Raw genomic sequence first — 25,487 nt, 5'->3', positions numbered from 1 at the left:
GGTATGCCATTAATTAACTCTTGCTTTGAATGATCACTTTTAAATAATGTATCAAAATGGTTTGTAACTGGCCAATGAGTGCCAATATTTACTGTCATCAGATGACTTATGAATAATATTCTGTAATACTCCATACATAATACAGAAACATTTATTAACTAGGCAATGAGTGCCACCAATTACTCAAATCGGTTGATAGACTAGTGTAATTCTCAATGATGACTAGCGTAAGACTTAATGTCCTTCATCTTCTGACCTAATTACCAGAAATTACTGCAATATACGTTTGTCCTGTCTATCCTTATGATCATGGAGCACTATATTCGGTTTCTGCACTAATTCTACGTTGGTGAAAGAGTGTGGTGTTGACACATCATGGTGTCCACTACCTTGAACAATGGAGATATTATGGTTCCACTGTTTGGTGTACCTAATGTACTACCAAAATGATAACATTGAATATTCATACGACATTTCAGTGTCTTGGCTACACTGATTAATACTTCAGGGAAGAGAACTTCAGATTGTCTCACTTGGTGTTGTGCTTCTGTAGAAAGATATGGACTTTCAGTGCAGCTACGTGCAACCTACTGTGCTACAACCATGATGCAATCCTTCCCTTTCCTATCCCAGTTCTTTTAAAATGGTAAAAAAATACTACAGTGCGTATGCACTTTATGTCATTTGTTAATATGATTTGTACTCATTGCGTATACATTTTGTGATTTCTTGGTATGTTCTGTACTCAGTGCATGTGCACTCCATTTCATGGTCTGCACTTATATATATATATATATATATATACTCTGTGACTGTAAACTTAGTTAATTAAGAAAAATTTGTTGCTCATGGCAAGTCCAATTGACTCACCATCGCTGCCAAATTTTTGCCCCCCCCAGTGGAGGGTTATGTAACAGGTCCGAGCAGATGTAATTTCGATGTATTGCTCATGCGCTGCCTGCGATATGCAAGGTATAAGAGAATCGCTGACCAGAGAGCAGTGTTAACTGTACGAACTGTGTAGCAGTAGCAGTAAGTGTGCCAGTGTTTGTCTGGTCTGGAGTCTGCTCTAGTCTGGTGTATCAAGTTGGCTGGGCCGGTCGCGGTGCAGCGATGACGGAGCCTGAGTATTATTGTATAAGGTAAAAAAGCAGCCTCACGCATATCTAGTAATATTATGTAAATTCCCATGTATATCTTTTAAAGATGTCCCAATAACAACAAGCATTCATTTCAATTTAAAGAATTTAATATATTTTTTTAATGCATGATCATTCAGATTGTCGCAAAAAAATCATTTGCTTCCTTTCATAAATAACAAATGTGTAGGCCAGCATTGCACAGAGCTGTGCCGGAAAAGAGCTATTGTAAGAGCAGATAGTTGCCGACTTTATCGAGGTGAGAATTTTTGCTTCTTTTATTCAGAATGATCTTACAAGGCCATGACGCAGCACTGCTGTCGTCCAAATTTTACCAGGTTACTAAATTTATTTTTTATTACGAGGTTTAGGAATTTTTCTGTTTCGAGCTTATATTAAATGAGAAAAGAATCTTGTGTGTACATTAAATGGGAACCAGTTTTGTAGAGAGGTTACACTAAATAAGAATCACACTCATTCATATCAATATTTATTATTATTTTTTATACAATTTTTGTGGGGAGGTTACAAAGGTGACATGCTCATGAAAAATCTCCGTCCACACGGGTGCCAGAAGGGGACGAAATGTCCGTTAAAACTAATACGAGGCCCTTAGGGCCAGGGTAACCTTTTCATAGAACCTACCTCTATAGCATCAAGGACCTCGTCCTCTGTGTTAGCAAGCAGGGTTTTGGAAATTTGTGGGAAGGTCTTATGGGACCAAACTGCTGAGACCATCGATCCCTGAGCCTAAACACTACTTAATCTAATTTACGCTATGGACAACGCACACACCCATGCCCGAGGGAGGACTCGAACCTCCGAAGGGGGAAACCGCACAGACCGTGACGAGGCCCCTCAGACCGCACGACTACCCAGCGCGGCCTTAGCAAGCAGATCCATCATCGCATCCGGGGGAACTGAGCCAAAGGAGAGTCCGAAGACTACCTAATGTTGGTAGGGAGGTGACGTTATTCAGACTATAGCATAACATAATGTGCATGCAGGGCTGACCCTTTAGTAGGAACATTAATCAAAGTCCCCGACGGCGTCGTCGTTCTGCTATGAAATGACTCACAGATGGACACGCTAGCACTAAAACATAGTGTGTGCAAGCCCTGACCATAGTTCCCTCGAGGTCACAGCGAGAGAGGGATATGAGATGTGCCTTGGCAAGATTCACCATCGCCTGGCGCTCTGGCGACTATGGCACCATAGTACTGGAACGGAGACACTTAACAGCTGTTTTGTTTAACCTTTCAATCTAAAGAGGTGGAAGGGCTGAGCCAATAAAGTGAACATTTCAGTTCCAATGGGTTTATTAATTAACGAAAACAATCTCACTTAAAATTTGACAAGCGCCACTCGGGCAAGATTATTTAAGAGACGCTCATTACATAAATCATGAGCAAGTTAATAAACAACTTTAACAAAAAACTCTAGTTAAGACATTATTTAAGACTTTCAATTAAAACCTTACATTACATGTAAAATAACATTTGACACACAGCCTCAACTTTAACACGAATAGGGCATAGAAAATTACAACTTTGTACAATGATAAATGTGTAACAACAGAAGCAAGGTCCAAGCTTGTATGGCCGAAGTTTAACCACGAACGGTGGAACCGACTGGGAGAAGTAATACTTGACTTCGAACCAAGACGTGGCTCCGTTTGCAACCCCACGTCGAGTAGGCCACCAAAATGTAACCAAGCTAACGCTACCGAAGAGGAACACACGAGCTCAGGCGAAGCCCACTGCCCGTAAGCCAAACTTGTAGAAGCCCTGCGCTTCAGTTGCCCGCCGCTTCAGCTCACTGAAACACAGACCACACCTGACAACAGAAGGTAGGAAAACCGTTCTTAACCTTAAGATTGCAGATTGACCAGTAAATGAACTCTATAAAATCAAGGTTAAACAATAAATAATTTGTCTAGAAAGTTCTCCCTTTAACTGAAACAGTACCTGACAAACTCTAACAGTGGGAAATGAAACGGCTTACGAGAACCGGCACTCACTAGAACTTAATGACACACATCGGCAAATACATTAGTATTATGCGGAAGCAGAGCACACGCTTAGTAGAAGGCCTCAAATGAAACGGAACAAGCAGAACATCACACGTCGTGCAACGTCTTACTGAACCAAGATCGTACTTAACTGGGTGTCTTGATGCTGGGGCGATTTCGTGTAGATGCCAGAACATCACTTCGCAAGACCATAACAGCGTGTCCCTCCAAGGAAGCGGGCACATCCACGGCTCACGAGGTTGCCGGAGAATGCACAGCGCCGGCCAACTCCCGCCGACTCCAGTACAACCACGTGACAATCGCCGCCCGGCCTCAGGCACGCCGTCTTCGCTACCGTCCGCCAACCAATCGCCGACTCGCGCACCGCCGCGTTCCGTTCTCAAGCGTTGTGTCCTCTTCTCTACTCGCGGTCTGCACTCCCTTATATCTCCAGCCGGCCCAAGCCTAAAGACAAACCTCTGCACTAGGAAATCGATCGTACTCATGTCGGAAATACTACTGGCGCCAGCCCCACCACGGCTCAAGAGAATGATGAAATAGAATTTCTGAATTCGTCACCGCCACGCCGCAGCCTCACTTCTGGAACCAATGCGATGCCTTGCAGATGGCCAGCTTTGCACAGCGCACCCACCAAAACAGGGCAGACTGACAGGCATCACGGCGTGGACAAGCTCGCCACGTGGTCGCAATGAGCTGCTAGCAGTTGGGTGAAACAAGGCGGATCGTGTTCAGTTTCCATGGTTCACAACCGCGCAACACCCTTTGGCGGCAGAGATTGATGGCGCAGATAATACATGCGCCATGTTCAGAGAACGCAACAGGGAGACTTCAGCAGCTGCACCCCCGCCCCCCCCCCCCCCCCCCCCCCCCCACACACTGACAATATCGCAGGAGATGTAAACACGATGGAAAAAATCTTTTGGGACTTAACTGCTAGGGTCATTAGCCCCTAAACTTACACACTTCTTAAATAAGGAGATAATTCAGAGGCTTCCTTTACCAGGATACAGGTTGGCTGGCAGCTTTTCGAGGAGCTCTTTGCGGTGTGGGGGAGTAGCCATGTATGTGAAAAACGGTGTCCCATTTGAGTCAATTGATGTTTCAAAGGTGTTTGAATGTTGTGCCGGTGTGGTTACATTTAACGGAGCTAAACTTCTAACTGTTGTTATTTATAGATCCCCAGACTCCGATTTCACAACATTTTTGCTAAAGCTAGAGGAGGTTCTTGGTTCACTTTATAGGAAATACAAAAAGTTAGTTATATGTGGTGACTTCAATATTAATTGTATAAGTGATTGTGCAAGGAAGAGGATGCTGGTAGACCTCTTTAATTCACATAATCTTATGCAAACCGTATTCTTTCCAACGAGAGTGCAAGGGAACAGTAGAACAACCATAGACAACATTTTTGTTCATTCCTCATTACTAGAAGGGCACTCTGTTAGCAAACAAGGTGAATGGCCTTTCAGATCATGATGCACAAATTTTAACTCTAAAAGATTTTTGTGCTGCAACACGTGTTAAATATAGTCATCAGCTATTTAGGAAAGCTGATCCAGTTGCTGTAGAGACCTTTGTAAACCTTATCAAGGAACAAGAGTGGCAAGATGTTTATAGCGCTGATACAGTAGACGATAAATATGTATAATGCTTTTCTTAAGAATTTTCTCATGCTCTTTGAAAGTTGCTTTCCGTTAGAACGTTCAAAACAGGGCACTAGCACAAACAGGCAGCCTGGGTGGCTGACTAGAGGGATAAGAATATCTTGTAGAACAAAGTGGCAATTATATCAAAACGTTAGAAACAGTCAAAATCTAAATGCAGCAGCCCAATACAAACAGTATTTTAAGGTGCTTAAAAATGTTATTCGGAAGGCAAAAAGTATGACGTATGCAGATAGAATAGCTAAGTCTCAGGATAAAATTAAAACCATATGGTCAGTCGTAAAGGAAGTGGCTGGGCTGCAGGGACAGGTCGAGGATATAGAATCAGTGCGTAGTGGGAATGTGCGTGTTATTGATAAGTCGCATATATGTACAGTATTTAATAATCACTTTCTGAATATAGCAGGTGAACTAAATAGAAACCTAGTCCCAACAGGGAATCATATAGCGCTCTTAGAAAAAAGTGTTCCGAGACTGTTACCTGAAATGCTCCTCCATGATACTGACAAGAGGGAGATTGAGTTAATAATTAAATCACTAAAGACCAAGAACTCTCATGGATACGAAGGGGTATCTATCAGAATACTGAAGTATTGTTCTATGTATGTTAGCCCAGTACTTAGGAATATCTGTAACTTTTCCTTTAGGAGTGGTCGGTTTCCTGATCGATTAAAGTACTCGGTAGTGAAGCCACTTTATAAAAAGGGGGACATTGATAATGTTGACAATTTTAGACCTATTTCTATGCCATCGGTGTTTGCTAAAGTTATCGAGAAGGTTGTATATACAAGGTTACTGGAGCATTTAAATTCACATAATTTGCTGTCAAACGTTCAGTTTGGTTTTAGAAATGGTTTAACAACTGAAAATGCTGTATTCTCTCTTCTCTGTGAGGTTTTGGACGGATTAAATAAAAGGTTACCAACGCTAGGTGTTTTCTTTGATTTAACGAAGGCTTTTGACTGTGTTGACCACAAAATATTACTGCAGAAGTTGGACCATTGTGGAGTAAGGGGAGTAGCTTACAATTGGTTCGCCTATTACTTTAAGAACAGAAAGCAGAAGGTAATTCTCCGCAATATTGAGAGTCGTAATGATGTTCAGTCCCAACGGGGCACTGTTAAGTAGGGTGTTCCCCAAGGGTCAGTGCTGGGGCCACTGCTGTTTCTTATTTATATAAATGATATGCCTTGTAGTATTACAGGTGAATCAAAAATATTTCTGTTTGCTGATGACATCAGCTTGATAGTGAAGGATCTTGTGTGTAATATTGAAACAGTAACAAATAATGTAGTTCATGAAATAAGTTCGTGGCTTGTGGAAAATAATTTGATGCTAAATCACAGTAAGACACAGTTTTTACAGTTTATAACTCACAATTCAACAAGAACCGATATTTTTATCAGACAGAATGGGCATATTATAAGCGAGATGGAACAGTTCAAGTTCCTAGGTGTTTGGGTAGATAGTAAGCTGTTGTGGAAAGCCCATGTCCAGGATCTTGTTCAGAAACTAAATGCTGCTTTATTTACCATTAGAACAGTATCTGAAATAAGTGACACTTCAACACGAAAAGTAGTCTACTTCGCATATTTTCATATGCTTATGTCGTATGGTATTATTTTTTGGGGTAATTCTTCTGATTCAAAAAGGGTATTTTTGGCTCAAAAACGGGCTGTTCGAGTTATGTGGGGTGTAAGTTCGAGAGCCTCTTGTCGACCCCTATTCAATAATCTGGGAATTCTGACATTGCCCTCACAGTATTTATTTTCTTTAATGTCGTTTGTTGTTAGCAACATTAGCCTATTCCCAAGAGTTAGTTGGTTGGTTGGTTGGTTGGTTGGTTGGTTGGTTGGTTGGTTTGGGGAAGGAGACCAGACTGCGTGGTCATCGGTCTCATCGGATTAGGGAAGGATGGGGAAGGAAGTCGGCCGTACCCTTTCAGAGGAACCATCCCGGCATTGGCCTGGACTGATTTAGGGAAATCACGGAAAACCTAAATCAGGATGGCCGGACACGGGATTGAACCGTCGTCCTCCCGAATGCGAGTCCAGTGTCTAACCACTGCGCCACCTCGCTCGGTCAAGAGTTAGTAGCTTTCACTCAGTTAATACTAGGCAGAAATCAAATCTGCATGTGGAATGCACTTCCTTGACTCTTGTGCAGAAAGGAGTGCAGTATTCTGCTGCATCCATTTTCAATAAGCGACCACAAGAACTCAAAAATCTTAGCAGTAGCCCAAACTCTTAAGTCTAAACTGAGGAGTTTCCTCACGGCTTACTCCTATTCTGTCGAGGAGCTCCTGGAAGAGCTATAAAATTAAGCAAATTCTAGTGTTATATTGTTGAGTTTCTTTATTTAAACTTACGACTTGTCACCTGAATATTTTTTTTATATATTTCATTTTATCTGTTTCTAATATCGTGTTATAATTGCATGTATTGATTCGTTCCATGACCATGGAGACTTCTCCTTAATTTGGTCCCATGGAACAATAAATAAATAAATAAACTACTTAACCTAAATTATCCTAAGGACAAACACACACACACACCTATGCCCAAGGGAGGACTCGAACCTCCGCCGGGACCAGCCGTACAGCCCATGACTGCAGCGCCTAAGACCGCTCGGCTAATCCCGCACGGCAAACACGATGGAGGCGGCTGGAGTAATGGCTAGTGTAGTGCATAAATCGCAGATGATCACCATGTCCACCCCTGCATGCACTATGTTTTTCCTTGGCACGATGGCATCTTCCAGCAACACAATGCATCATGTCACACAGCTCGCAGTGTACGTGCGTGATTGAAAGAGCATAAGGATGAGTTTAACGTACTGCCTGGGTCACCAAATTACCCAGGTTTAAACCCAATCGTGATGTCAAAGTGATGGATACTCCACCGATAAATCTAGCGCAGCTGGCCACAGGACGGTGTCGGCATGGTTCCACATTTCTCTTGGTAGCTTCCAGAACCTCACTAACCCTCTTCCCGCACATCCACTTGTAATGTCCCCCAGGAAACACCCTCTACCACGCACCAATTAATCATTTTCAATCAAACCATCCACATTCATTCACTTTGGAAAAGTTATCTGATCTGATTTTCTCGCAATATATGCGGCGACAGCTCGACGACGCCAAAGTACACTCCTGGAAATGGAAAAAAGAACACATTGACACCGGTGTGTCAGACCTACCATACTTGCTCCGGACACTGCGAGAGGGCTGTACAAGCAATGATCACACGCACGGCACAGCGGACACACCAGGAACCGCGGTGTTGGCCGTCGAATGGCGCTAGCTGCGCAGCATTTGTGCACCGCCGCCGTCAGTGTCAGCCAGTTTTCCGTGGCATACGGAGCTCCATCGCAGTCTTTAACACTGGTAGCATGCCGCGACAGCGTGGACGTGAACCGTATGTGCAGTTGACGGACTTTGAGCGAGGGCGTATAGTGGGCATGCGGGAGGCCGGGTGGACGTACCGCCGAATTGCTCAACACGTGGGGCGTGAGGTCTCCACAGTACATCGATGTTGTCGCCAGTGGTCGGCGGAAGGTGCACGTGCCCGTCGACCTGGGACCGGACCGCAGCGACGCACGGATGCACGCCAAGACCGTAGGATCCTACGCAGTGCCGTAGGGGACCGCACCGCCACTTCCCAGCAAATTAGGGACACTGTTGCTCCTGGGGTATCGGCGAGGACCATTCGCAACCGTCTCCATGAAGCTGGGCTACGGTCCCGCACACCGTTAGGCCGTCTTCCGCTCACGCTCCAACGTCGTGCAGCCCGCCTCCAGTGGTGTCGCGACAGGCGTGAATGGAGGGACGAATGCAGACGTGTCGTCTTCAGCGATGAGAGTCGCTTCTGCCTTGGTGCCAATGATGGTCGTACGCGTGTTTGGCGCCGTGCAGGTGAGCGCCACAATCAGGACTGCATACGACCGAGGCACACAGGGCCAACACCCGGCATCATGGTGTGGGGAGCGATCTCCTACACTGGCCGTACACCACTGGTGATCGTCGAGGGGACACTGAATAGTGCACGGTACATCCAAACCGTCATCGAACCCATCGTTCTACCATTCCTAGACCGGCAAGGGAACTTGCTGTTCCAACAGGACAATGCACGTCCGCATGTATCCTGTGCCACCCAACATGCTCTAGAAGGTGTAAGTCAACTACCCTGGCCAGCAAGATCTCCGGATCTGTCCCCCATTGAGCATGTTTGGGACTGGATGAAGCGTCATCTCACGCGGTCTGCACGTCCAGCACGAACGCTGGTCCAACTGAGGCGCCAGGTGGAAATGGCATGGCAAGCCGTTCCACAGGACTACATCCAGCATCTCTACGATCGTCTCCATGGGAGAATAGCAGCCTGCATTGCTGCGAAAGGTGGATATACACTGTACTAGTGCCGACATTGTGCGTGCTCTGTTGCCTGTGTCTATGTGCCTGTGGTTCTGTCAGTGTGATCATGTGATGTATCTGACCCCAGGAATGTGTCAATAAAGTTTCACCTTCCTGGGACAATGAATTCAAGGTGTTCTTATTTCAATTTCCAGGAGTGTATTTTCTAGTGCGTTTATTCTTTGAAATAACAGATATGCATATATGCATTCACCATGGTTGTGAGAGTGGTAACTAGGACAGCTTCAGGAGTATCTGTTGAGGGATTGACGTGTTTCTGAGAGATACATATTCTGCTTTTCTCCTCGCTAAAGCGAGCCAATTAACCTTTGTGCCGCTAGCGGTTTGTTTGAAGAGAAAGAGACTGTAAATGGAAAACAATTAAGACCTGGAATCACTGGAGATGTGGACATGTAATGGAGATGGATTTAATGCACAATTTCCTTCATAAATAAGGTTTGTGACTTTTTGTTCTGGAGTGAATGAATGAATGAGTTTTTTCTGACTCATTTGATGATCACGTTGGCCCTGTAATTAGTGGGGAAGTTTCAGCTGTGTCGAAGAGAGTTTTGTTTGGGGTTTAAGGGCGCTCAACTACTGAGGTCATTAGCGCCCAGTCACAATTGTTAGAGCACATAGAATCTAGTAAAACTCTAGGGGGGGGGGGGGGGGGGGGACACCAGAAAGTTCGTACAAAGATGCAGATAAAATAAGTGAAGGAGTTAGATGTCGTTGGACAAGCCAGTCAAAGTAATGAAACAAAGAACACGAGCAGCTGCTCGAGCGTCATCAGCTAAAATATCCTGTAAAGTAGATGGCAGAGACAGGACAACACGAGATTGACTAAAATGGGGAAACGACAATAAAACATGGCACACTGTTAATGCATGACCACAAGGGCACTGCGGGGCTGGGTCACCGGAGTGCAGGTAGCGGTGGCTAAACCGGCAATGCCCAATCCGCAACCTGGTCAGAAAAACCTCTTCTCGCCGAGATGGTCGGGAGGAGGTTGTCCAAGCAGTTGGGAACGGTTTCACTGCCCAGAGCTTGTTTCCTTGAAGTGATGACCAAGTATCCCACCACAAAGACACAAGCCTTTTACAAACAACCCCACTAATGTCAGATGACGGGAGGCTGGCCGAGGCAGGAGGACTGCAGCCTTGGCTGCAGCATCAGCAGCCTCATTCCCAGGCACTCCTACATGGCCGGGAACCCACAGAAAGCCGACAGGAGAGCCATCAGCAGCAGAAGAATGGAGGGACTGCTGGACCCGTTGCACCAAGGGATGGACCGGATATGGAGCTCCAAGGCTCTGAAGAGCACTGAGTGAATCAGAGCAGAGTACATACGATGAATGGCGGTGGCGGCGGGCATACTGAACGGCCTGATGGAGAGCAAAAAGCTCTGCCGTAAAGCTGGAACACTGGTCGAGGAGCCGGTATTTAAAGGTGCCGGCCCCGACGACAAAGGCACAGCTGACACCATCGTCAGTTTTGGAGCCATCAGTGTAAATAAAGGTGTGACTGGCAAGTCCCGCACGAAGTTCGACAAACCGTGAGCAATACACTGCAGACGGAGTACCCTCCTTCGGGAGCGAGCTGAGGTCGAGATAGATATGAACCAGAGCCTGGAGCCACGGTGATGTCGGGCTCTCAGCCTCCCTGAAGGTGGTAGGGAGGGCAAAATCCAGTTGTCGAAGCAGGCGACGAAAGCGAACTCCAGGGGGCAGCAGGGCAGACACATACAACCCATACTGACGGTCGAGAGAATCGGCGAAGAAGGACTGATAAGAGGGGTGGTCGGGCATTGACAACAGCCGGCAGGCATATCGACAAAGCAGTACCTCGCGCCGGTAGGTCAATGGTAATTCGGCAGCTTCAGCATAAAGACTCTCGACGGGACTGGTGTAGAATGCTCCGGTCGCAAGACGTAACCCCCAATGGTGGATGGAGTTGAGACGGCGTAAGAGGGATGGCCGAGCAGACGAGTAGACGAGGCTCCCATAATCCAGCTTTGATCGGACTATGGACCAATACAAGCGAAGCAGGACAGTGCGATCCGCTCCCCGAGATGAACCACTAAGAACTCTGAGGACATTAAGGGAACGTATACAATGGGCAGCCAAATAAGAGACGTGCGGAGACCAACAAAGTTTCCTGTCCAGTGTGAGCCCTAGAAACTTAGTTGTTTCCACGAATGGGAGAACAACGGGACCGAGATGTAAGGATGGCGGAAGGAACGCTTTACATCGCCAAAAGTTGATGCAAACCGTTTTCTCTTCAGAGAACCGGAAGCCATTTGCCACACTCCATGAGTATAGGCTGTCTAGACAACGCTGAAGACAGCGCTCCAGGAGGCATGTTGTCTGGGCACTGCAGTAGATCGCGAAGTCATCGACAAAGAGAGCCTGAGACAGTAGGTGGAATGCAATCCATAATGGGATTGATCGCTATGGCAAAAAGGGCTACGCTCAAAACGGAGCTCCGAGGCACTCAGTTCTCCTGGAGGAAGACATCGGACAATATGGAACCCACATGTACCCTAAACTTGCGATCTGTTAAAAAGGAATCAATAAAAAGGCTCAGGCGACTGCATAGGCCCCACCTGTGAATAGTGCGGAGGATACCTCCTCTCCAACAGGTATCATAAGCCTTCTCGAAATCGAAGAACACGGCTACCACTTGGCGCTTTCGCAAAAAGTTGTTCATGATGAATGTCGACAAGGTCACAAGGTGCTCAACAGCGGAGCGGCGGCAACGAAAGCCGCATTGAACATTGATAATTAGCTGTCGAGATTCAAGAATCCAAACTAACCGAGCGTTAACTATGCGCTCCATCAACTTATAGACACAGCTTGTAAGAGAAATGGGGCGTTAACTGGAAAGAAGGTGTCTATCCTTCCCGGGCTTGGGTACAGGAACAACGACGGCGTCACGCCAACGCATGGGGACGTGACCTTCGGTCCAGACGCGATTGTAGGTACAAAGAAGGAAGCTTTTGCCTGCCAGAGAAAGGTGGGCCAGCATTTGAACGTGAATAGCATCTGGCCCCGGAACAGAGGACTGGGACAGTGCAAGTGCACGTTCTAGTTCCCGCATAGTAAATAATAATTTTCCAGATTCAGTGAGTGGAAGGAAGGTCGCCGAGCCTCTTCTGCCTTTTTCCTGGGAAGGAAGGCAGGGTGGTAATGGGCGGAGCTTGGAACCTCCGTGAAAAAGCGGTCGAAGGCGTTGGAGACATCCACAGGATCAACAAGGACCTCATTACCTGAAGTCAGGCCAGGTACCGAGTGGGCCTTAATGCCCGACAGCCGGCGCAGGCCACTCCAGACGACAGAAAGGGAGTAAAACTGTTAAAGGAGCTGGTGAAAGAGGCCCAACAAGCTTTTTTGCTGTCTTTGATGACTCTACGGCATTGCGCTCGGAGTAGTTTGTATCCAATACAATTCGCCAACGTAGGATGGCGGCGAAAGGTGCGTAAAGCACGTCGTCGAGCACGGATAGCGTCTCTACAAGCCTCATTCCACCAGGGGATGGAAACGCGACGTGAAGAAGGTAGTACGAGGAATGGAACGTTCGGCAGCATTGATGATAACAGCCGTGAGGTATTCGACCTGACTGTCACAACTGAGAAAATCGTGGTCCGGAAAGGTCGCCAGGGAGGAGTAAAGTCCCCAGTCAGCTTTCGGTATGTTCCAGCTCGAAGGACGTGGGGATGGGGTGTGGTGCGGGAGACGAACGACACAGGGGAAGTGGTCGCTCGAATAGGTGTCTGAAAGGACATACCACTCGAACCAACGGGCAAGAGTGGTAGAACAGATCGAGAGGTCCAAGTGGGAGTAGGTATGAGTAGAGTCCAAGAGGAAAGTCGGGGCGCCAGTATTGAGGCAGACAATATTGAGATGGTTGAAGACATCCGCCAAGAGGGAGCCTCTCTGACAGGATGCAGGAGAGCCCCAAAGGGGATGATGGGCATTGAAGTCGCCAAACAATAAAAACGGTGGAAGAAGCTGAACAATCAGGTGCATCATGTCAGCCCGACTAACTGCGGATGACGATGGAGTATAGACAGTACAAACGGAAAAAGTAAAGGCAGAAAGAGTAATATGGACAGCTATTGCTTGGAGTGGGGTGGTCAGTGGGATGGGATGGTGATGATGATGATGAGCGTTTGGCACCATTGGCCGGGAGGCCCCTCGCGGGGCAGGTCCGGCCGCCATATCGCAGGTCTTATTACATTCGGCGCCACATTGGGCGACCTGCACGCCGGATGGGGATGAAGTGATGATGAACACAACACAACACCCAGTCCCTGAGCGGAGAAAATCTCCGACCCAGCCGGGAATCGAACCCGGGCCCAGAGGACGGCAATCCGTCACGCTGACCACTCAGCTACTGGGGCGGACAGATGGGATGGTAATAGACATCGTCCCAAACGAGCAACATGACCCCACCATGAGCTGAAATACCGTCCACAGGGGTGAGGTCAGACCGCTCTGAGGTATAGTGAGTAAAAGCAATACGGTCAGTTGGGCGCAACTTGGTTTCCTGGAGACCAAGGATGAGCGGACAGTGCAGGCGGAGGAGCAGTTGTAATTCCTCCCTATTAGATCGAATACCTCTGATGTTCCAATGTAACAAAGCCATCGCTAGTCAGAAAAAAGGGGGAACGAAACGGGTGAAGAGCTGGTCACCTCAACGGCCGCGGAGGGCCAGGTTTCGAGGGAACAACGCTACAATCGGTGGGAGGCGGATCCTGTTCCATCGAGTCATCGCCAGCTGCGGCCACTTTCCCGGGTTGCATAGGAGGGGCAGCATCATTCGCCGATGAGAGGCCAGCTGAGCGCCTGGCAGCAGAGCGTCCCAGCGAAACTGAGGACAGCCAGGAGCAGCGACTCATGGATGGAGCGTCAGATGAAACGCGCCGGGGTGGAGAGGGGGATAAAGACTACTTCTTGGAGGCCTTCTGGGAAGTCCGATGAGGCACGGGGATGGTGGGCTGGACCCAAAGAAGGTCCTCACGCTCGGGGTCCATTTTGGAACGCTGGACCTCTTAAGCCGGGGTCCGGAATGTTTCCCCGATAGACGCCTGAGAAGAGGGTTTGGAAGGGAGGTATTTGGGAGGCGGAGGCATAGACCCCGGATGGGGTGAGGAGGTGGAGGGGGGACAGGATAGGGGGGAAGATACTGTGGAAGGAGTGGACATAACTGAGGCAAACGAAGTTGTCAATGTCACGGGATGGAGGCGGTCATACTTTTTCCTGGCCTCAGAATAAGAGAGGTGATCCAAAGTTTTTAATTCTTGAATCTTCTTCTCCATCTGATACGCGGGGCAGTCTAAAGATCTAGGCGAGTGGATGCCAGGACAATTGACACACCGAGGTGGTGGGGTGCATGTATGTTCCTCACGAAGAGGACGTCCACAATCGCCACAAAGGGGCTCAGCCTCACACCGTGACGACATGTGCCCAAAGCACAAACACCGAAAGCAGTGCATAGGAGGCGGGACTTAAGGTCGCACGTCGCACCGGTAGCACATCACCTTTATCTTCTCTGGGAGAACGTCCCCCTCGAAGGCGAGGATAAAGGCCCCGGTATCGATGCAACGGTCTTTGGGGCCGCGCTGGACTCGCCAGACGAAATGCACGCCGCGGCGCTCCAGGTTGGCCCTGAGCTCCTCATCAGATTGCAGCAGGAGGTACCAATGAAAAATAACCCCTGCGTCCTATTCAGTGCCAGATGCAGGACAATGGACACTGGGATGTCCCCTAGACGGTCGCATGCCTGGAGCGCCGCCGACTGAGTGGCAGAGGTGGTCTTTATAAGAACGGACCCCGAACGCATTTTACTGAGAGCCTCGATTTCCATGAAGATGTCCTCGATGTGCTGGACAGAGAACATGGGCTTGGAGGTGGCGAACGTCCCCCCCATCGGTCCGAGAACAGACTAAATAACGGGGGAAGTACTTCGCCCCAAGACGGCGGGCCGGTCCTTCCTCCCAGGGAGTGGCCAAGGGGGAAAGGGCAGGAGAACCAGAACCAGAGACAGTACCGTTCTTTTTAAAAGACTCGGCCACAGAGCGACCTGATACATGTTGACGTTTCATCTGCGAAACGTCCGCCCCGATACCACCCACTCCGACCAGGGGCTCTCCCCACGGGCGCCACCCAGCCTCAGCAAGGGCCACCTGGCATGATGACCGTTGCCGGGAGTCCTGATGCCCCAAGGAGACGGGCATCTACTCCTTGGCCAACGTGGGGAGGGTGCAGCTCAGGTATCGGCAGTACGATCCCTGTGTTGTCAGGGGGCTACAACCTAGAGGGTACATGACGACCCCACCACAACGGGTTGGCTACCGTGCTGGATTTCGGGTGCCATGGAAAGTCCATCATGATCGTAGGTGCAGATGGGGACGCACTATGGGCGTAACTTGTGCAATCCATCAGGCGTTTAGGCCCAATTTGAGGAATAGTGGGTGTGGTTACAACGCTGTTACAATGCTGAGTGCCAAGGTCTTAGTGCACTGAGTACCAGTGAGACACCACGTAAGGCGTCCTTCCCCAAAAGGCTCGTACTTCTGTAGAATTTTGAAAAATGGAGGTCAAACCCCAAGGGGGACCATCACATGAAAGGCCGAAACGGTTGAAACTCCTTTTAGTCGCCTCTTACGACATGCAGGAATACCTCGGGCCTATTCTTACCCCGGACCCGCAGGGGGGGGATGTCGAAGAGAGTCTGCAATCACTGAGTGTGTTAAATCGTCCAAAAAGGCTTCGTACACATCTGGAATTCGCAATCTTTCGTAAAAGGAACAAATTGTCCAAACGATTGATTCCCCCGACTGAATGCAGTGTTTAACAGTAATAATAAATGTAAAGATCTCTTACAGCAAGCCAGCCGCTGATTACAAAGACGAAGAACTCCACCAAAGATTCTATTTGGCTGATTTCACGTAATGAAATATTATATTAGAAACTGTGCATAGATAAAGGAGAGAAAGAGAGAGAGCGAATGAAAATAGAGATAATACTAATAATCCATTAGTCTAACTTTTCGCCTGTCTTATCACGGATCAGCCAAGAAATGGGGGGCCCTTACTTTACTGTATAGATTTGTGTGTGAAGGTGAAGGTGAAGGGATGTTAAGGGCAACAGATACACGTCTATACAGACAAGACATTCCACAGAGTTAGCGGCTAGCTGCATTCATCATTTATTCTTAGATGAAGAGACGGCAACTTATTATCCGAACATTTAAAAAATGTTAAACACTCTGCAAAAGGTGGTTATTCAGGCTCTTGGAAGGTGGCGACGTTAATATGACTGGAGCGTGTGTAAGTATACTACTTAATACTATTTTTGCTTACTTATCAGAGTTTAATCAAGTAAGTCAGAAAGAAAAATTGTACTGCGAAAATATGTTGCTGTCTCCTGAGATAGAGTACAGACCTGAGGTTAATCTGGTATTACTAGTATAATACTGCTTTGAATATAATATACTTTTCAAGAAAATATTTATCTGCATTCGCAAATACCGACATTATATTACTGTATATTCACATGTCTGCTACTGCTGCTTGCCACATAGCTAACAGAACTTTCCAACCCTAGAATCTAGATATTTATATAATTTGTAGAAAAAGTTGTTGACAAGATATGTTTTCTTCTATTGAATTGGTAGATACCAAATTTTTTGCTGAAAACTCCTACTGGAGCTGGGGCTAAGAGTACGTTTCGATACTTGAATGTATTTATTTACATGATTTGCAGAATAGTGAGAAATGCTTTTAAATATTTCATTTCGCAGAGCTTCCCAAAATCACGCTTTATGTTAAATAGGAATTTGTTGAATAATTCCGCCCTGAACCCTACAAAAGGTGGCGAATTTTACACGAAAATTATCTTTGCGTCTTGTATTTAGAACGCGTAAATCACAGTTCATTTCAATCTAACCTTTATTGGCATCAACGTGAAACGTTAAAGAATTACTGTATTGGGAAGCAAGTGTAAGAATTTCAAGGTTCTTAAGGAGATTTCTGCTAGATATACAAACTTCATACAATATGCTTGATGCTTGCTCCTGCTGAATATACATTTCGTTCACTTTGGATGCACTGTCCCTGTAGACCTCTGTAGATAATTCCGTAATATATACAGGAGTAAAAACATGGAAAATAAACCCACATTGTAAGTCTTTATGACAAAAGAGTTGAAGATGCTTCTAAAGACAAAATACACTGAACTGTATTCCTTAAATAGTTTATGTATTTGCTGACATTTTAACGTCTTAACTGTACGCCAAGAATTTTAGAGACTATGTTTCACATAGTCTATGACTATTAATGCCTATTTATGGTGCCAACAGATCATACTTTCACCTACAAGACAAATAATATTATAATATATAAGTTTGTCTTTGTATGTTAAAATACACTTTGAACTTACGATTAGGCGTGTCCACTATTGCTGTAAAAAGGATGAAGTAAAATAATAGTTACGTGAGTACGTCATTTCAGTTATCAGTTACGCATTTTGTACTAGTTTTTAAACATAACTACCAGAATGTCTAATAATGTTGTTCCCGTTGTGAACGATTCAGCAGAGGTGTACCTTCATCGCAGTTAGACTGAGTTGTAAGTTGCAACAGCAATCTGCATATGGTCATGCTGCACCAAGTCACTAGTCCGTATCTTCCAAGATAAGCACCAGTGGTCTAGGGGCCTTCAGTACAGCGTTAGCGGCCGAGCAGAGCTGACGTGCTACGTGTCTCCGCCTGTGGCGCGGGCACTCTTCTTGTTTGCTTCCTTCGGCTGACACTAACGTGACGTAGTAGCGCGACGAGACCATGGCGAATCAGTACCTAAAATCAACACTGAGTTTCGCTGATTCGCTTTTAGAAACGACTATGCTAGACCAAAAGCACCTTTTAAAAATAGAGGCCAAGATTACGGCTGCCGACATCGTCGGCGTCTACTTTTCGATCATAAGTAAAACAAATTGGCTCTGAGCACTATGCGACTTCTGAGGTCATCAGTCGCCTAGAACTTAGAACTACTTAAACCTAACTAACCTAAGGACATCACACACATCCATGCCCGAGGCAGGATTCGAACCTGCGACCGTAGCGGTCGCTCGGTTCCAGACTGTAGCGCCTAGAACCGCACAGCCACTCCGGCCGGCCATAAGTGAAACAGTTTACGTGAAACTTGCATGCGACAGGGTTCTGCGAGGCATGAAACAACGAGTACGCTTCTGCCGTGCAGACAGAAATGTTGGCAACGTCGATGTTGTCATGCCGGACTGGAAATATTCGAACTAACCTTCAAAGGTCAGTGGCACCGATCCGCATCTATGGTACAGTACACGAGCACGTGGTAGACAAGTGGACCCAATTTAAGACGTATCCGGTCCTCAATGGAGTACAGCAGGTGCTCAATGTACTCTCACGGCATGTACCATCATCCTTTCAAATAGGAGGCTGACCAGCCTTAGTTATTCACGATGGCCAGTCAAACACGTTCCGGGTGCGGCAAGGACAGTCACTTAACGTTCCGAGCGTGTGCAATGTCGGATCACACAACTTCCACAGCAGGACATGGCACCTCCACCGACAGTGACAATCCTCCCAGTAACTTAGGAGGTGGCGCTCACGACATCTCCGTCTTTCCTGACGCAACAGACCGACGTTGCTGTACCGGAAACACCATCCACAGACTGATACTGGACCTATAAGTCAGACTGGTCAGTGGGAGAACCGCTACGGTCGCAGGTTCGAATCCTGCCTCGGGCATGGATGTGTGTGATGTCCTTAGGTTAGTTAGGTTTAAGTAGTTCTAAGTTCTAGGGGATCGATTACCTCAGATGTTAAGTCCCATTGTGCTCAGAGCCATTTGAACAATTTGATACCAGCAGACACTGCAGTCATCGCCGCCAGCAGGATGACAGTCGAAGCACTTATCATTCCAATGGAAGCCTTTGTGCCTGAGGGGCGTAAATCCGACACGGAGGGCCACACACGAAAACAGGATTCTCATAAACGCCGAGAATGACGCCGTAGGACCACGTCAGAACTCGGCAGTTCACACTCGCAGGAGGAAGAAGAACTGATCTTGCAGGACGCTGACCATGAGGCTGATACCATTGCCACTGACTCCATCCATGCAAACGGACAAGTGGGCAGGCGGCGTCCGCGTGCCAGTCCTCTGCGGCGAACAGTGATCAACAGAAAGGTTCCAATGTAGGCAGCGAAGCTACTCGATCCCTCCCTATTAACCACCACGACCTCATGGAACATGAATAGACTTCCGCGCCCACATCGTGGATCGAGGACGTGGAGTCTGAGCAGGAGCCCAATCCGGAGCCTGCTGAGTTCTAGACAGCAGCGTGGGGCCCGCGGTCGGTGGGGTGCGACGTCACTCGTGACACTATTCTCTCCGCCATCAGCATGGATAATCCCGCCCAACAGCAGCATCGCCAGGCCTACCGCGTGGCCACGATGTACAGGGTGATTCAAAAAGAATACCACAATTTTAGGAATTTATAACTCTGCAACGACAAAAGGCACAGCTAAGCACTATCTGTCGGCGAATTAAGGGAGCTATAAAGTTTCATTTAGTTGTACATTTGTTCGCTTGAGGCGCTGTTGACTAGGCGTCAGCGTCAGTTGATGCTAAGATGGCGGCCGCTCAACAGAAAGCTTTTTGTGTTATTGAGTACGGCAGAAGTGAATCGACGACAGTTGTTCAGCGTGGGGCACTGAGAATCCGCGGGAAACAACTCAGTATGAACGTGACTCGCTTAAGGTGAACGTTTTCTGTGCCATTTCAGCCAATAAAGTTTTTGGTCCGTTTTTCTTCGAAGGTGCTACTGTAACTGGACTACAGTATCTGGAGATGTTAGAGAATTGGCTGTTCCCTCAGCTCGAACAAGAAGCACAACGATTCATATTTCAGCAGGATGGAGCGCCACCACATTGGCACTTATCTGTCCATAACTACCTGAACGTCAACTACCCGAGGCGATGGATCGGCCGCCAGGCAGCCCGTGACAGAGCACCTCATCACTGGCCTCCAAGAAGCCCTGATCTTACCCCCTGCGATTTTTTCTTATGGGGGTATGTTAAGGATATGGTGTTTCGGCCACCTCTCCCAGCCACCATTGATGATTTGAAACGAGAAATAACAGCAGCTTTCCAAACTGTTACGCCTGATATGCTACAGAGAGTGTGGAACGAGTTGGAGTATCGGGTTGATATTGCTCGAGTGTCTGGAGGGGGCCATATTGAACATCTCTGAACTTGTTTTTGAGTGAAAAAAACCTTTTTAAATACTCTTTGTAATGATGTATAACAGTAGGTTATATTATGTTTCTTTCATTAAATACACATTTTTAAAGTTGTGGTATTCTTTTTGAATCACCCTGTAGTGTGGTTCAGTGAAGTGAAATGGAAGGGAAGGAAAACAAGGATTTCTGGTCAGACAAGCTGCAGAAAATGGTGTAACTGGAGTAGGATTCGTTATGTTTCGGTAGGTACGGCTGAGAGTGGGTTACTGTGAACAGTTCAGTGATAAGAGTTATTCCCATCAGAATCGACAGCAAACCAACACCGACCAACAACAACGGTTCAGGTACACATGATGACGTCGCAAGCAGAAGAAGCAGAGCGGCGTGCAGAACGGCTAATTCAGCACGTAAATGGCGATGAAGATCTATTAGTCAAGGGAGATTGGGTTGCGTTTGTAGGGGAGGGAGTAGAAGAAAAGTTTACGCGAGAATATTGGCTTAGAAACGAAAGAAGAGAAAGACTATTTGACTTCTGCAAGAAATACCTTTTATTAATAGCATATACTATGTTCAAGAATCACAAGAGTGGGACGTACACTTGGAAACGGCCTGGAGATACGGGAAGATTTCAGTTATATTACATCATGCTCAAGCAGAGATCCCGATATCAGTATTGTATAGTAAGGCTTATCCTTGAGCAGATATTGAAGCAGATCACAATTTAGTAATGATGAAGAGCAGGCTAAAGTTTGAAGAGGCTAGTCAGGAAGAATCAGCGCGCAAAGAAGTGGGATATGGAAGCACTAAGAACTAAAGAGATAAGTTTGGTGCTCTTTGAGGCTATAGACACTGCGATAATGAAAAGTACAGCAGGCGGTACAGTTGAAGAGGTCAATAGCAGAAGCTGGAAAGAAAATCTTGGTACGAGGAAGACAACTACGAAGAAACAATGGAAAACGGACGAAGTACTTCAGCTGATCGATGTAGGAAGGAAGTACAAAAACGTTAAGGGAAATTCGGAAATACGGAAATAGAACTCACATATGAACTAAATAAACAGGAGTTACAGGAAACCTAAGGCAAAATGGCCTCATGCAAAATGTGAAGAAATCGAAAAACAAAATTATTGTCGGAAAGGCAGATCCAGTATACCGAAGTCAAGCAAGGGCGGTAACATTAAAAGTTCAACGGGAATTGCGTTGTTAAATGCAGAGGAGAGCCGATAGGTCGAAAGAGTATAGTGAAGGCCTCTATGAGGGAGAAGACTTGTCGGTTGACATGACAGAAGAAGAAACAGGAGCCGACAGGAAAGAGACAGGGGATGCAGTATTAGAATTTATAATAGCTTTAGAAGAATTAACATCAAACAATGCAGAAGGGATAAATAACACTCAAACTGAGAAACAGTTCATGCATTCAGGTTGCTGACAAGAATAAGGCACAGAAGAATGGAAAAGAAAGTTTAGAATGCGTTAGATGACGATCAGTTAATTGAAGCAAGACTAAAGAATAATGAAGACACGTTCACAGGATTTGTCGACCTGGAGAAAGCGTTCGACTATATAAAATGTTGCAAAAAGTTCTAAATTCTGAGAAAAATAGAGGTATGCTACAGGGAAAGGAGAGTAATATACAATATGTACAACGACCTAGAGAAAACGTACAACGATCTAGAGAAAACAATACGTGTGAAGGACCAAGAACGAAGTGTTCGAATTAAAATGATCTAAGACAGTAATGTAATATTTCGCCATTACTGTTCAGTCTATACATCGAAGAAGCAATGATGGAAATAAAAGAAAGCTCCCAGATTGGAATTAAAATTCGGTGTGAAAATGTATCAATGATAAAATTCGCTGATAACATTGCTATCCTCGGTGAAAGTGAAGAAGAACTGCAGGATGGGTTGAATGGTACGAACAGACTAATCAGTCCATAATATGGTTTGAGATTACATGGAAGAAAGACCAAAGTAATGAGAAGTAGCACAAATGAGAACAGCGAGAAACTTAACATTACAATTGTGGATGACGAAGCAGATTCAGTTAAACAATACTGCCACCTAGGCAGCAAAATAAGCCATGATGGACGGAGTAAGGAGGACATAAAATGCAGACCAGCACCGGCGAAAAATGCATTCCTGGTCAAGAGAAGTCTGCTAATATCAAACTTGAGAAATTTCTGAGATGTGCGTTCGGAGTACGGCAGTGAAACATAGACTGTGGGAAAACCGGAACAGAAGAGAATCGAGACATTTTCGATGTGGTGCTACAGATGAATGTTGAAAATTAGTTGTTCTGGTAAGGTAAGGTAAGGAATGAGGAGATTCTCCACAGTATCAGCGAGGAAAAGAACATATGGAGAACAGTGACAACAAGAAACGACAGAACGACAGGAAGTCTTAAGGCACCAGGGGATAAGTTCCTTGGTGCTAGAGAGAGGTGCAGAGGGTGAAAACTGTAGAAGAGAGATTGGAATACAACCAGCATATAATTGAGGACGTGGTGTGCAGTTGCTACTCAGATGAAAAGGTTGTCACAGGAGAGGAATTCGTGGAGGGGTGCGTCAAACAATTTAGAAGACTGATGACTAAAAAATAAATAAATAAACAAACAAATGCTGTTTTACGTCAGATTCCTTTTCCGTTTCTGCGAATTTTTTCTTCGCTAAAGAAACAAGATAAAACCTAGTGGAGAACGTTTATTAATACAGAGATGTTGAATGCACTCATTGCGAGGTTCTTAAAGGAAAGAACGCACAGTGGACACTGACTTCCACGAAACATGCACGAAGAGGATGCGCCATTCCTACGGCGTTGTCCGGCAGCACAGGGGGCGCATGCGTTTGTTTACAGTTTCGTGTGACTGGCTCCGACGCGCAATAAAAGATCTTTCAAAACCGGCGAAGCGTGAAATAGCCCTCCCCGGACTGACAGTAAATTAGGCCGCCCTCTGGAATGGGGGACGAGAACAATCAGCAGACGCCCGTAGCTCCAAATGGCTCCCTTAATGGCAATTCTATCGCGGCTATAGCGCTAGACTGCGAAACGCAATTAAACTTCTGTATCAGTCGTCTCCAGTATATAGAAGCAGGAAAACATGTAGACACGACATTTGAAGCTAGCAGAGATCAGGTGCAACACATAGCATGAAAAGCACTTTCGTTCATTGGTGCACATGTTTAAATGTCGATGGAGGAATTCCATAAATTAAAATGGGGAACTTACTGATGATTTAGCACTCTCTGTACCCTAACTTATACAAATATGTAATGCGACATTTAATTTCCACATGGAATTTTATAACCTTTATCCTTTAGTTTCGAGGTCAATAAAGTTTTTATGAATAATAAAGTATTCATAGCATGGTCAACATCGTGACACGAATTCTAATGCAGGGAGAGCAAAGATAAAATAGAGGGCTTATTTCAACAGTGGTACAAGTCCATTTTTGTTCATATTGAGAGACAGAGTCCTAAAGTTAAAAGAGCGCTGAAAAATCTGCAGTTGAGATACCAGAAATATTCAAGCATATGGCTTCTTGCTAGAGATGAACCTTTCTTTGTTTGTTTGGATCATTAATTTCAGAAGCATTGTAGGCAGAAAAGTGGAGGTAATGGACTTTTACCACTATTGAAATCATCTTTCAAAATGATGGGCGACGTAGTGTTTATGACCTACAGTTATAACTTCCTTAAAAATTTGCACGGTTTCATCAGTTTTGTTTTATCTATACATAGAAAAGCATTTGTCACAATGTTGCCAAGTTCGAGAGATTTATTTTTGTAATTTTCTCAAAATCGACATTCAAAGAAAATAATGAAAAGAAGCTAATGAGATGGGTGTTACGATTAATCAAGGAAAACCCCCAGTTGGGAAACAGGGCCGAAATTAGTTGGTTACTGTCGAGTTGCAATTTACAATTTCTTTATTGATTACTTCAACCATTAAAAGTCATTTCTTTATCACTTGACCAGGAACGTATCCAAAAAAGCTAGTAGGCGTGAGTGCCTTTTCAAAACAATTTACTTTACAGTTAACGGCCAAGCCATTTTACTTAAAACCGACTTTGATAAAACATTTGATAAGAAATCAAAATTTTCCAAGTAATGAAATTAAAAACTTTCCTTTACCGCTAATAGCCAAGCCATCTTACTTAAAATAGACTTTGATAAAGCATTTAATAACAAATTAAAACTTTCCAGGTAATGAAACAAAACAACCACCAATTTGCATACAATTTCGCTACCGAAAATGTAGGGAGTCAACTTCTTTTAAACTTTGGCCCAACAAGGTATTAAATTACAAGGGCTCGCTAATAGGGAGGCAGAACTAGCATTTTCAAAGGATGTGAAGTAGATTAAAACAAGCAAAGTAAAGATACAGTCATTCACCTTTTACAATAACTAACAATTTTAAAGCCACGTAATTTTAAAATCCCGCCAATGAAAGGTAAACTTAACCGTTTTAAACATTGTCCGAAACAATCAGAGTAAAATACAACCATTTAACATTTCACAATAACAACTTTAATACCATGTCCTGCCACCAAAATGTCCTGGGATAGAAATAATTAACCGACCGGGTGTAAGGGCGGCCACACTTGTCTCCCGAAGGATGCTCAGGCTAGAAGCGGACTAACAGACCCACAACGCCTCAGATTCAGCAATCACATCGACCTCATGCGAGGCCAGGGGAGGAGGAGGAGGAGGAATCAAATCAGGAACCATAATCCCTGCCCAAAAATACACTTCCTCCCAGGCAGTACTAATAAGAAGCCAAAAGATCACTGTCTATAATTACACCGGCGACAGGGACAGGAAATCCGAACACAGGAAGCCACAAGGCAGAAAAAAATGTAATCTAAAACAAGAATCACTGCCCAAAAATACACTTCCTACCGGGAAGTACTAATAAGAAGCGGAAAAGATCACTGTCTGTAAATACACCGGCGACAGGGACAGG

This window comes from Schistocerca serialis, chromosome 1, assembly GCF_023864345.2.
Source record: "Schistocerca serialis cubense isolate TAMUIC-IGC-003099 chromosome 1, iqSchSeri2.2, whole genome shotgun sequence".
NCBI lineage: Eukaryota > Metazoa > Arthropoda > Insecta > Orthoptera > Acrididae > Schistocerca > Schistocerca serialis.
The sequence above is the reverse complement of the archived record's forward strand: the minus strand, read 5'-3'. Positions refer to the sequence as shown.